Genomic DNA, 12,713 nt, shown 5'->3' on the forward strand with positions numbered 1-12,713 from the left:
CCATTTCTTACACACACACCGCCATGCCAGGCCCCTCTGTCAGGGCTTCTTTAGGAGAGGGGACTCTCCCCCATCACCTCCTACCCACCCCGCTCCCTTCAAATGGCAGAGCGATAGCCGGGGTGGGGTGGGAAATCACCTGAAGGTTCCCAGGCTGAGTGGCATGGCTTGGAGTCCCTTGAGGGTCCTACCCGCATCCCACTGGGCAGGAGAGGCCCTTCCCGCCCAGGCACAGGGCTCTGTCCCGCAGCCACGAAGCTGCTGCTGGAGCCTACACAGGCCCAGCTTCCACACCCTTCTCTTCCCTGTCCTGCTTTGCCTGTCACCAGCCCAGACCCCAGCTCAGCCTCAGGTGCCCTGTATGCCCACCCTCCTTCAGCCTGCTTGTCCCTGCTAGTTGCTCAGAGTCCCCCCTCCCCTGCTGGCCACCAGCTCCTGTCCTCTCCAGATCATCTTGACTTGAGCAGGTTCCTCCCACCTCTCCTCCACTCAGGGTCCCTCCACTGTCCCATGCCTTGGCTGAGAGGGGACCAGACTTCTGGAGCAGGCAAAGGGTTGAGTCTCCTCAGAGGCAACTCAATCCAGGCCAGCATTCCCATGGACTCAGAGCCCACTGGCCGCCCAGTCACTCAGCAGCCCTTGCTTCCTTCAGCCTGCCTCGGACTTTGGGCTAAGACTCCCCCAGCTGGCCACCTGGAGCATGGCACCTTTTGAGCAAAAAGTCTCCTCCCTGCCACAGCGTGCCATCAATCCGTAGACAAAACTTCCTGAGCACAAAGAGTGTCCCAAGCACAGCGATACAAGCTAATAACACAGGCTCAGGGCCTGCCCTATCAGAGCTCACGGTCTATAGCCTTTTATCCTACGTTAATATCCCAGGAGGAGCACAGCTTGTCCAAAATCCACTTGAAAAAAAACTGTAATAACCTTGTTTTGAGAAAAATACAAGATGTGAAGATGTGTCATTTGTAAAAAATAATGCAAAGTTCACATATATTATCTCATTGAATACTAGAATTACAGTATGAGTAGAGCTGAAACACTCAAGCTTATCTTTGAGAGGTAGCACTGTGTCGTGTTTAAATTTGCTGGTTCTGGAACCGACTGCCTGGGTTCAAATCCCAGCTCTACCACTTAAGAACTGTGTGATCTTCGGCAAAATATTTAAATGTCTCTGTATCTGTAAAACAGATCATTACAGTTCCTATCTCATACAGTTGTTGTTAGCATTAAGTGAGCTAGTATTTTGCTTAAAACACATAAGAGCTCAACATAAGTTCGCTACCATTGCTATCACCTCATCCAAAATCCTGATTGTACAAGCAGGACCCAGAAAGGTAGAAGGACTTCCATGATCATACTAAGTTCCTGACCCTTAACCAACGGTCTTTCCTCTGTGTCACTGATCCTCTCAGGAACTAGAAAATTCATTCAAAGGAATTTAATTAACCTACCTACCTGCCGCCCTAACCAAATCCTTAAATCCCCCTACCTCATCCTCACCTGGTAATCACCAAGCCCGCTGGCTACTCCACTTTCTGACCACTCAAATGACCAGAAAGTTCTTGAACTAAAATCTGCATCCTGGTCATTTCTGCCCAGAGACTCTGTGTTCACACAGAACTAATACTTCAGACCCAAGACCACCCTCCAAATGCTTGACAATAGCTGTCATATACATCTCTGGGTCTTCTGTCTCTCTAACTACTAGCTCTCCTTCCTCCAACCACCTCCTCCTCTCAACACACCCCTCCAGGTCCAGGGCTGACACCTTCCCAGGACAGACGTTTCCCCCGTATGTCCAGGTGTTGTATGACACCACGTGCACAAACAGTAGACAAAAGCCCTACCCCTGACTCCCCACAACAAAGAAGGGGACGAGGTGAGGTCTGGATGAGGCCACTGGGGGAGTGGAACCAGCCAAGGGTACTAATCAGAGCTGGGCCACTCCCCTGACTTGAGACCCATGAGTTCAAATGTAAGTGGCTGACAAGAGTGCTTGTTGATGTCTGAGATTTGCTTCAAAATAATGGGAGAGGACAGGGAGTGAAGGTGTAAGGGGACTGAAAGGTGTAAGTGAGACAAAATTGGCCATGTATTGATAATGGTTGAAGCTGAATAATGGGTACCTTGGGTTCACTGTATAATCCTCCCTACTTTCATATATGTTTGAAAATGTTTTAAATGTTTCTGACACAATATCTAATACAAGAAGATGACCCCTCCTTTCTCCTTGAAATCGGATTGTTCCCTTGTACAAGAAAGGATGAGGGCCAGGCTCTTGAAACTCCTTCCCTCCCCCATATGGAGCCATTGTCCTGCCTCTAGAATAATGTAATGTGGAGGCAAAGAGAAAATGTGTATGTACCATACCTATAACAATGTGATAATGGTGCACATGTCTGTGAGGTTATAAGTGACTGGGTACTTTTTGATTAATTTTAAAGTTAGTATATTGATTTTTACAATAGATATGATTAAATATAAAACAAAAAAGATCAAGAGACTTTTCTGAAACATCCTCGGAGGGTCCAGAATATAAACTGAGACAGAGCACATCAACCAGATAGACCTTCCCAGAGGGCTGTGGAACCAGAGCACACAGGACCCAGATCCCCAGGACAGCAAGTGCAGGAGAGACCCCTGACCCTCCAGACCCAGTGCTGGGGGAACCGCTCATGGAAGCAGCTGTAGGGACCCCAAGCTGGACACTGCTGGGCCCTGCCACTCAGGGCCCAGGGCCCAGGGCCCTGATTCAGCCCATGGCAGTGACCCCACCAAACAAGCTCCATGTGGGCCCAAGTCAGGAAAGACAAGAGCTCCCAGCAGGAGAGATTTGCCTCCGAGATGAGAGGGGTGTTGCCCATCCCTTGCTCCTACCTGGCTGGTGCTAATCGCCAACAGCAGGGAGTTGCAAGAGATTTGTCCCTCAGAACAACAGGCTTCTCCCAGTCCATGGGAAGGCGTCATCCCAGGCCTGCACAGCACAGGCCCTGACCAAGCTGAGTCCCCTATGCTAAGGGAAAGGAAAGAAGCTAACACTGCTCAAGTCAAAACACACTGTCTGAGCGCTGACGCTGTGTGTGTAATAAGGGGAGGGATATGTGTCAGTGTGAGGGTTCTAAGACAGGATTTGTTTTCCTGAGAGGATCCTGGACTTTTCCTCTTCTCCCTGTCAAATATCCCATGACTGAATGTCCCATTTCAGTCCACCAGATCAGAGAGAGATGAGGAAGAAGCAGCTAACAGATCTGCCCAGATTTTGTGATTTGTGGCTGGGGCCATTCTTTACCGAGTCTATGTTTTTGATTAAATGACGAAAGGCTTCTGTCCTTACTCAACCTTTCAGTGCTTTCAACTTATGTGGATACTTTAAGTGTTTGGAGTTTTTGTTCTTGTTTTTGTCACCAGGCTTTAGGGCCATCAAACACCACGGCTCCCAGAAGAGGATCTCGCTGCATTACTTTGGGTTCATTTCCTCACCAATAATTGCATCGTTAGGAAGGGGTAGCCAGGAAGCTTGGCTAGTTTTCATAACGGTTTTCCTGATGAGAAGCTTCTCTGATTTCCATCTCGCACATGAGCTTATCTTTGCTGGGCCTGCTGGCTCTGAAAATTGTGCCATGACCAACCGCAGGTTTTCCATTGCCAGCCCCCGCTCTGGGTGTGAAACAATCACGTCAGCCTGTTCTATGGCCTTTATCTCAAAGGTCCCAGCAGTGACAGATGGCACAATCACGCAGGATAACTCAGGAAAAGTTCAATGGAGGATCTATTTGCAAAGTAGACAAGGTTACATGAAACCAATAGAGGGTGGTGACACACTCCAGAGCCTGAGAGAGTGAGAAGCCACCACTGCCCCTTCGGCATGAAGGGACCTGGGTAAGGAGTGGTCACTGGAACCCAGGGAGCAAGTTGAAGCTCTGCATCCACAGGCTCTGGCTGCAGCTGCAGGACAGGAGCTGTGGGCTGTGGTAGAGGAAGGACCTACAGCTAAGTGGTGGCCTGGCGTTGGGATTGTGTGAGTAAATTCCACCATCTCACTCTTCTGCCCCCAACTCGTGCCAGTGCTCCTGCTGGCCAATCCCAACTGAAAGCCAGAGGACAAGGGGGGCTTTTGAAGCAGCCCACAAAGGTGGGGGGCGGGCAGGGTGGAGAGCAGATCCAGAGGGATGAATGGAGAATAACTGCACCAGGCCTTTTTCCCACCTGCTCCCAAGCCCTGAGGGAACCTTCCACAGAGTCCTCTGGCCTCTTCTCTCTCTGGTTAAAAGTCCTAAAGCCACATCCCATTCTGTTCCCAGCAGGCTCCTCAACTCTTCCTCTTCAAGGTCAGAAGAAAAAGGAACAGGTGATATCACTGAGCCTGAGATATTCTCAAGCCTGAGCTAAAGCAGTTTGTGGTGCAGGAGAAGCAGCAGGCCCGGGAGGAATACGATTGTGATTCACTTCTACCTGGGAGGCAGGAAGTGCTGCTTTTTTTAAGGCAAACTTCTCAATAGGGAGAGGCCTGGTCCCTAGGTGGCAGAGGCCACCAAGGGGGTCAGAGCTATTCTAGGAGCCAGAGAGACATCTTTTGATTACTCAGTAACAATTAACTCCCAACACTGGTTCCTACAAACGGTGATATAACCTGGATCCCTCCATCCATCACAGAGAAGGACACACTCCCATCCCGGGAAAACTGAGGTGACGCTAATCAAAGCTCGGCTAACAGCTTCAGGAGACAAAGTGTTTGACATCTATTCTGCCCTCTTTGTTGAGCATTTATAAACAGTTTCTCTAGTCCGTCCCTGCCCCAGCTGCATCTGAGAGAACTGCTGACCTCACATCCTCCCACCACACTTGATCTGACCTTCAGGAGATAGAGTTCCAATATTTTGCCAAAGGGACCTACAAAATATCCAGCACTTTGAGGACTCTTGTGTACAGGATCTGAGCTGATACTAATCCTTGAGGACCCAAAATGCAATCGTGACCCATCCGTTAGAGATGGAACTTAACAGATGCCAAGTGACAAATGGAGTCCTCGCCTACATCCATCTCACAGTGGGTCAGTTGGGTTCTTGACTCCAGCCTGTGGTCACGTCCCTGGTCCCTGAGAATACCAATTCCATGGTACTGAGTACTTGGAATGTACACACAGTACTTAGAAGCTGACAGAACTCTCATAATGATTCTCTGATTTCTAAAATAAGGTCCACTTTGGTAAGAAAAGCTGAGTGGAAGCGTGTGTAGCTGCCTCCCACCTCTGGCCAAACTGGTAAATCAGAAACAATGCAACATCCCAGGTGAAATGGCATAGTCAGTAGCCCCCTCAAAGACTTGAAGTGTGCAGGGGATGGGGCCCTGGAAAGCCAGATACACCATGGCAGATGTCAATGGACCACCATAAACTTCACCACGTGTAGCCCCAATTGCTGCTGCTGTTTTGCATGTCATATCTTTGTAGCCTAAAGGGCAGCAACCTAAACCAACAGAAGTGCTTACCAAGGGGTGGAGCGGGGTTGGAGGGTGGGACTCAATCCTCCACACTAATGGCGTGAGCAAAGAAGAGATACGACAATTTCCAGGCATAAATAATATTGACCACGGTTTTTACTGTTCTACACATTATGTCCAGAAGTCATTCAAAAATTACAACACACACACAAAAAGGGTAGAAGAGGTGCTAGAGGAGGAAGATAACAACTATTAATAATGACCTCAGGAGCAACTACAATGACAGGGACCGTAGCTTTTCCCTATAAAGGCATTTTTTAACTGTGATTAACATTTAAATCAGCAGACTTTGAGTAAACCTCCATAATGCAGGTGGGCCTCATCCAATCAGTTGAAGGCCTTTAGAGCAAAGACTGAGTTTCCTTGAAGTAGAAGAAATTCTCAAGACTGCAACAGAGAAGCTCTGCCTGAGTTTCCAGCCTGCTGCTCTGTGGAATTCAGATTCAAGACTGCAATATCAGCTCTTACCTGAATTTCCAGCCTGCCGGCTTTCCTCTCTTCTCTCTCTCTCTCTCATTCTCTCTCTCTCTCTTTCTCTCTCTCTCGATATAGATATAGATACAGATATAGATATAGATATAATTGTTGTTATAAACTGAAATGACCACTCCCTTGAAGAATCAGTGACAAAATGAAATGAACTGAATGTGGGGCATGAGTGCATCAGACTATTTCAGAGGGAGGAGGGTAGCTGATACTGTTGGTGTCCTGTCCATATTCCATCACTGCTCCCTGAAGTGAGGCTCCACAGAAGGCTTCTTACTCCAATCACCCACAACTCTCTCCCTAACAGCTTTCTCTGGATGCAGGAGCACACTCAGCCAGTGCACATGGCAGACCAGAAATGGCCCCTAAAGTGGCCTCAACCCACAATGCATGGGAATTGGTGGACAAATACTCATCTGGTGGGACAGCTCTGAGGCATGTCTTACACCATCTCCCCAAAGCCCCAGATGAGATGAAGCTCCAGCTGCCCACAGTCATAATCTTCTCTTAAGGCACCCTGTATTTTCTTTCCTTCTTTCCTTCTGTTTTACCTCTCCTCTCCTTGCTGACGCTTCTAGAGAGCACACCACAAATAAACTACTTACACTCAAATCTTTGTATCAGGGTCTGTTTCTGGAGGAACTCAATCTAAGATACTCTTAGACGTCAAGATTTATTTAAAACTACTATAATTAGTACAATGTGACATTGATGCAAAGACAATCAATTAGAGGAATGAAACAGAATAGAGTCCTGAAAAAGACACATCCCTCCATGGACACTGGGTTTATGGCAAGGGAGGAACTGCAGAGCAGTGGGAGGATGGTCTTTTCAGTACCTATTGCTGGGCCAAGTGAACATCCACGAGGGAAAATGGAATTTGACCCCTATCTCACAGACACACAAAAATCAATTCCAGGTGATCCACACGTGAAAGCTAAAACAATAAAACTTCCAGGAAATGTGACAGGAGAACATCTTTGTTACCTTGGGGGTCAGAAAGATTTCTTCAGAGATTGGTGTCAAGATGGCAGCATATGTGGACTCTGAACTCACCTTCTCCCATGGACACAGCAGACTTACAACTAATCTTGGAAAAATTACCACTGAGAGAGAACTGAAAACTGGATAAGAGGAACACCTACAACACGCAACAGTCCTGACTGAGGTGAAAGAGATAGAAATTCCCTTCTGTAGAGAAAAAAAAGCCACCTTTGTAAGGCACAGTGCCTCATAACCACCCAGGAGAAATCCAAAGGTACACAGCCTTCCCTGGAGGAGTGGGGGACCTGAGCAGGGACTGTTGCTGCTATAACCACTTTTTGGACCCAGCACAACCGAGACAAGTGTCATAATATCTGGCTTTGCTGGCTACTAACAACAACCGGGAATACTCCCAGAAAAGCTATCGGACAGAAGGGAAAAAAAAGCCGGCTCTTAAAGGGCCCATGCACAAATTCATCCATTTTGGAAAGCAACCTAAAATCACCAGACAGAAAGATGCACAGTCCTTTGGTGAAAAGAGACTCACCAGATAGGCCCTGGGTGCATCTTGGTGAGAGGTGAGACCTCTCCAGGGACTGAGACATTGGTGGCAGCCATTGTTGTGACCTGCTGCAGGCATGCTGACACAGTCACTAGCAGACACCATCGGCGTTCTCCCCCTGGCCTCTCCACCCAGGGTCTGCCCCACCCACTAGAGCACCAATTTAATCCAGCTCAGCCAGGGCAGGCAGCCCACCCTAGGGACTGGCCCTACCCAACAACAAGCCCTCAGGCAACTTGTGGGCCTGCACAGGCTAGGTGCCTGGATTCTCTGCAGCCGGGTGAGTGGGTCCACCTCTGTGGGGCAGGGTGCACAAGGAAGGAGGAGGTGGAGTGTGCAGAGCATTGGGGGAGTGTGTAGGGCCTCCGCCATGGGGCGACTGGGTCTGCTTCAGAGGGTCAGGACACACCCATGGGGCAGGACTGTACGACAGTGTGTGTGGCCCTGTGGGTGGTGGGCTTGTCAGCTGCAGAAGACTTCTGTTTCTCAAACAGCCACATAGGGCATCAGCCCCACCTTCCAAAGCCTGAAACAATTGGATGTTCCCCTGCCTGGGGCCAGCCCCACCCAGCTGCAATCCTGAGAGAGCTGACAAGAGCCTTATAGGACAGAAGCCTACAGCAGTTGTAAGCCCCTGAGCCTAACATCCAGCCATGCTGGGAGCCTACACACTTAACAGAAAAACTGCATCAGGAATGTGCTATCAGACCTTGCAGCCAACTGTGCTGGGGCTCCCCACACCCAATAAAGAGACTGAAGAGTCCATAACAGAAGGATGTACATAGTCCACACAGGGGTCACTCCTGGAACATTTGGAACTGGTCATGAAAGGTAAGCACACTGCTGGGCCTCAAAAGGCATCTCTTACATAAGGTCACCGCTCCAAGATCAGGAGACGTAGCTGACCTACCTAGTACATAGATACAAGCACAGAGAAAGAGGCAAAATGAGGCGGCAAAAGAATACATTCCAAGTAAGGGAACAGGATAAAAACCCCAGAAAAAGAACTAAATGAAACAGAAATGAGCAATCTGCCTGACAAAGAGTTCAAAGAGTTCAAAGAGTTCAAAGAGTCATAAGGATGCTCACTGATCTTGGGAGAAGAATGGATGAACTCAGTGAGAACATCAACAAAGAAATGGAAAATATAAAAAAGAACCAATCAGAAATGAAGAATACGATACTGGAAATGAAAAATTCGCTAGACAGACTCAAAAGCAGAGTAGAAGATACAGAAGAACAGATCAGTGAGCTGGATGACGGACTAGAGGAAATCACCCAAGCTGAACAGATAAAAGAAAAAAGAAAAAAGAATTAAAAAGAGTGAGGACAGTCTAAGGGACCTCTGGGACAACACCAAGTGCACTAACATCTGCATTATAGGTGTCCCAGAAGAAGAAGAGAGAGACAAAGGGGGAGAGAATCTATTTTAGAAATAATAGCTGAAAACTTTCCTAATCTAAGGATGGAAACAGACATCCAGGTACAGGAAGCACAGAGGGCACCAAAAAAGATAACCCCGAAGAGGCCCACACCAAGACACATCATAATTAAAATGTCCAGAATTAAAGATAAAGAGAGAATCCTAAAAGCCACAAGAGAAAGGCAACAAGTCACATATAAAGGAAACACCAGAAGGCTACCAACTGACTTCTCAGCAGAAATCTTACAGGCTAGAAGAGAGTGGCATGATATATTTAAAGTGCTAAAAGGAAAAAACCTACAGCCAAGAATACTCTACCCAGCAAGGTTATCATTCAGAATGGGAAGAGAGATAAAGAGTTTCCCAGACAAGCAAAAGTTAAAGGCGTTCATCTCCAAGAAACTAGTCCTACAAGAAATGATAAAGGGACTTATTTAAAGGGGAAAGAGAAGACCACAAATAGGAAAAAATTATCTACTTCCATGACAAGAGGGTAACAGACACTAACGCACAAAAAAGACGTTAGATATGATATCAAAAACATAAAATGTGGGAGGAGGGGAGTAAAAGAGTAGAGCTGTTAGAAAGAGGGCAAACTAAAGAGACCATCAACTTAATATAGATTTCTATATATGTAGGTTATTATATATGAAGCTCATGGTAATCACAAACCAGGAACCTATAATAGAATAATTGCACAAAAAATTAAAAGAAAGGAACCCAAACATAATAATAAGAAAGCCATCAAACCACAGGGGAAGAGAGTGAGAGAAGAAAAGAACAGAGAATAACTACTAAAACACCCAGAAAAAAAGTAACAAAATGGCAATAAGTACACACTTATCAATAGCTACTTTAAATGTCAATGGACTAAATGTTCCAATCAAAATGCATAGGGTGGCTGATTGGATAAAAACACAAGACCCATATATATGCTGCGTACAAGAGACACACTTCAGACCTAAAGACACTCACAAACTGAAAGTGAAGAGATGGAAAAAGATACTCCATGCAAATGGCAATTAAAAGTAAGCTGGGGTAGCAATACTTATATCAGACAAAATAGACTTTAAAGATTTATTTTTATTTATTTTCCCCCCAAAGCCCCAGTAGATAGTTGTATGTCATAGTTGCACATCCTTCTAGTTGCTGTATGTGGGATGCGGCCTCAACATGGCCGGAGAAGCAGTGCGTTGGTGCGCGCCTGGGATCCGAACCCGGGCCGCCAGCAGCGGAGAGCGCGCACCCAACTGCTAAGCCACGGGGCCGGCCCCAAAATAGACTTTAAAACAAAAAACTGTAACAAGACACAAAGAAGGGCACTACATAATGATTAAGGGAACAATCCAACAAGAGGATATAACACTTGTAAATATCTGTGCACCCAACATACGAGCACTTAAATATATAAAGCAATTATTAACAGACATAAAAGGAGAAATAGACAGTAGCACAATAATAGTAGGGGACTTTAACACCCCACTTACAGCAGTGGATAGATCATCCAAACAGAAGATCAATAAGGAAAGATTGGCCTTAAATGACACACTAGACCAGATGGACTTAGAAAATATATACAGAACATTCCATTCAAAAACTGCAGAATACACAGTCTTTTCAAATGCACATGGAACATTCTCCAGGATTGATCACATTTTAGGCCACAAAACAAGTGTCAATAAACTTAAGAAGACTGAAATAATACCAAGCATCTTTTCTGACCACAACAGTATGAAACTAGAAATAAACTACAGGAAGAAAATTGGAAAAGCCACAAATATGTGGAGATTGAACAAAATGCTACTGAACAACAATTGGCTCAATGAAAAAATCAAATGAGAAACCAAAAAATACCTGGAGACAAACGAAAATGAAAATATGACATGCCAGAATTTATGGGATACAGCAAAAGTGGTTCTAAGAGGGAAGTTTATAGCAATACAGGCATACCTCAACAAACAAGAGGGGCCGGCCCCGTGGCTTGGCGGTTAAGTGCGCGCACTCCACTACTGGCAGCCCAGGTTCGGATCCCGGGCGCGCACCGACGCATCGCTTCTCTGGCCACGCTGAGGCAGCGTCCCACATACAGCAACTAGAAGGATGTGCAACTATGACATACAACTATCAGCTGGGGCTTTGGGGAAAAAAAAGGAGGAGGATTGGCAATAGATGTTAGCTCAGGGCCGGTCTTCCTCAGCAAAAAGAGGAGGATTGGCATGGATGTTAGCTCAGGGCTGATCTTCCTCACAAAAAGAAAAAACAAAAACAAGAAAAATCTCCAATAAACAATCTAACAGTGCACCTAAAGGAACTGGAAAAAGAACAAACAAAGCCCAAAATCAGTAGAAGGAGGGAAATAATAAAAATCAGAGCAGAAATAAATGAAATAGAGACTAAAAAAACAATAGAAAAAAATCAATGAAACCAAGAGCTGGTTCTTTGAATAGATAAACAAAATTGAAAAGCCTTTGGCTAGATTCACCAAGAAAAATAGAGAGAAGGCTCAAATAAATAAAATCAGAAATGAAAGAGGAGAAATTACAACAGACATCTCAGAAATATGAAAGATTATAAGAGAATACTATGAAAAGCTATATGCCAACAAATTTGATAATCTAGAAGAAACGGATAAATTCTTAGAATCATACAACCTTCCAAAACTGAATCAAGAAGAAATAAAGAATTTGAATAGACCAATCACCAGTAAGGAGATCGAAACAGTAATCAAAAACCTCCCAAAAAATAAAAGTCCAGGACCAGACGGCTTCCCTGGTGAATTCTACCAAACATTCCAAGAAGACTTAATACCTATACTCCTCAAACTCTTCCAGAAAATTGAAGACGAGGGGAAGCTTCCTAACTCATTCTACAAAGCCAACATTACCCTGATACCAAAACCAGACAAAGATAATACAAAAAAAGAAAATTACAGACCAATATCACTGATGAACATCAATGCAAAAATCCTCAACAAAATACTAGCAAATCGAATACAACAATACATTAAAAAGATCATACATCATGATCAAGTGGGATTTATTCCAGGGATGCAGGGACAGTTCAACATCTGCAAATCAGTCAACGTGATACACCACATTAACAAAATGAAGAATAAAAATCACACGATCATCTCAATAGATGCAGAGAAAGCATTTGACAAGATCAGCACCCATTTATGATAAAAACTCTGAATAAAATGGGTATAGAAGGAAAGTACCTCAACATAATAAAGGCCATATATGACAAACCCACAGCTAATATTCTCAATGGTGAAAAACTGAAAGCTATCCCTCTAAGAACAGGAAGAAGACAAGGATGCCCACTTTCACCATTCCTATTTAACATAGTACTGGAAGTCCTAGCAAGAGCAATCAGGCAAGGAAAAGAAATAAAAGGGATCCAAATTGGAAAGGAAGAAGTAAAACTGTCACTATTTGCAGATGACATGATTTTATATACAGAAAACACTAAATAATCCACCAAAAAAATTTTTTGAAATAATAAATGAATATGGTAAAGCTGCAGGATACAAAATCAACACACAAAAATCAGTTGTGTTTCTATACACTAACAAAGAAATAACAGAAAGAGAAATTAAGAATACAATCCCATTTACAATTGCAACAAAAAGAATAAAATAGCTAGGAATAAACTTAACCAAAGATGTGAAAGATCTGTATACTGAAAACCATAAAACATTGTTGAAAGAAATTGAAGAAGACACAAAGAAATGGAAAGATATTCCATGCTCTTGGA

The sequence above is a fragment of the Ceratotherium simum genome, chromosome 3, assembly GCF_057802395.1.
Source record: "Ceratotherium simum simum isolate JZ-2026a chromosome 3, ASM5780239v1, whole genome shotgun sequence".
Lineage (NCBI taxonomy): Eukaryota > Metazoa > Chordata > Mammalia > Perissodactyla > Rhinocerotidae > Ceratotherium > Ceratotherium simum.